We start from the raw sequence: 2042 nt of genomic DNA, 5'->3' as shown, positions 1-2042 counted from the left end.
TAACGTATTTGAAAAGTTATTACTTGATTACGTTGAGTAGCAAGCTACCCGTTGATCATAAAGGCACATCTGTGATAGGAGGATGGGGGGATTCACATCTAGCTCGGCTATTAGACTATTCTTTAGTAAAGGTTGAATAGTCTGTTGTTCAGCTATTAGCCCTCCTCCCCTACTTGCAAAAATTGCTGTTCCCATCTCATTCCTTTCACTTTTCCACGCATCATCATTCTGCTCCTGAGTGGCTCACTTGTGGGCGTGCTGGCAGGATATGGCAGCTTTTTGGTTGTGCGTCAAGAATTCTGCATACAGTAGCACGTTTGTATGAAGGCGTGGTTATTCACAGGCAAATTGTTACATGCTATGGAGGTACATTTGTGTATTTTTGTCGAGAGCAAAACCTTTTATATTTTCAATCAAAAATCATTGTTCTGAAAGCAACTTTTTTCAGACACAAAGGAAGTCAAAGCGGACACCTACGAAGATGGCATCTCATGTAAGCAGCATTAGGCTATATTGACGTATCCTAAAAATGACATCTGCTGCTTTAGATTGAACGGTCATATGTCAGTTATTGTTGTCATATCTAAAAAAATAAGCTGTTTTCTTTACTTACAGAGAGTGAGCTGACGAAGAGGTCGAAAATGTAGGTATTGCCAGATATTGTCACTGTCCGAGGAACATGCTGTGGAAGCGTTATTGCTGGCAAAACCAGAGGTAATTAAACTGTTCTGTGTTCTTTTTCTCCATCTCTGCCTGTCTTGTTGTACATGGAACCTGTCTCACATGCATTAATTAAAAAACCTTTAAGATGTCAGCTGCTAATTTTCAGATTTACACCACATAAACACAGTCATTTTCACTGAAATATCTGTTGCTGCCAATTCTTGATTTCCCTGGGGTTAGCTTTACAATAACCAAGTGGTGAGACACATAGCCCTCTATATTTAAATGTTTCAGGTACACTCTGTAGGTGTCTGTGTCACATACAGTATCTTCTATTGACATTATTTTCTATTGATTGTCCTCATGACACCAGGTGAGACCACACACACACACACAATAACAGCCTCTCTTCTTCACTTCATCTCTCTCCCCCTTCTCCCTAAATCCTTTAGGACATATCAGATGTTTTGGGTGAACTCCTCCTGAATCTGAACTGGCTGACACAGAAGGCACAGCATGATTATAGGTGAGATGTCACTTGGTCGGGTCAACAGGAAGTATTATTAAAGAGATTCTTTACATTGAAATACAGACAGAGATGTAAGAGTCCCAGAGTTAATGATCCAAGGTCAATTTTGCATTACACCCCCTGATTTAAGATGACTGACCGTGTTAGAATAAAAAAAACAAGGCTTAATCATGCTCTATCCATTTGTCTCTCGTCTGCAGGTATGTTTTGATGTGAGAGAGGAAGCCAGTCCAGTCATCACCACCTCACCCACTCGTAAGATAACCTTTGGGGCCCAAGGCTGGTAAGGAGACACTGCAAATTGTGATGAACTAAGAGAATATTAGGGTAGCACTGTAATATTAGGGTAGCACTGTAATTCATGAATCATATCCTGTCTGCTGCTGTTCTTACCTCTTTCCCTTTCTGTCTTCTACACCTCTCTCCCCATCTCGTCTTTCTTCCTCGTTTTATAACGCACACCATATGTGCATTGCAGTTCAGATTGAACTTGTATTTCTAATATTACAATTCTCATAAATATAATGCATTTATGTATTTATAACACCTGGATAATGAACTTCTTTCATTAAAGCATTTCACATTCTCCACTGGTTGAAATTAAGTATCTCATTGAAATACTATCCTGTGTCCTCAGATGAATGCAGATGAAGGGAGTTAGATATGCATAGTTTTTTTCTGTATATATGAATTACAAATCAATCATGTTTCTAGTCTATTGCTTAGTTACATTGTGTTTTCATTGATGTCCCAGGAGCAGGAGTGGTAAACACTGTTGAAGTGTAAAATTGTAATACATACATGCAGACACAGCATCATTCAAATAATGGAGTTTGATATGATTGAAAAG

At 38.9% G+C, this 2042-nt stretch overlaps 1 long non-coding RNA gene across 1 annotated transcript; it reads left to right on the top strand.

Annotated features, from left to right (window-relative positions):
- Positions 1 to 625: 625 nt before the first annotated feature.
- On the top strand, positions 626 to 1477 carry LOC118369052 (uncharacterized). The gene is made up of 3 exons (XR_004822503.2): positions 626 to 714; positions 1116 to 1189; positions 1393 to 1477. It is a non-coding gene; the product is annotated as an uncharacterized LOC118369052 (long non-coding RNA).
- The last annotated feature ends 565 nt before the right edge of the window (positions 1478 to 2042 follow it).

The sequence above is a fragment of the Oncorhynchus keta genome, chromosome 35 (genome assembly GCF_023373465.1).
Source record: "Oncorhynchus keta strain PuntledgeMale-10-30-2019 chromosome 35, Oket_V2, whole genome shotgun sequence".
NCBI lineage: Eukaryota > Metazoa > Chordata > Actinopteri > Salmoniformes > Salmonidae > Oncorhynchus > Oncorhynchus keta.
Note: the sequence above shows the minus strand (reverse complement) of the source record. Positions and strands in the feature narration are given on the sequence as shown.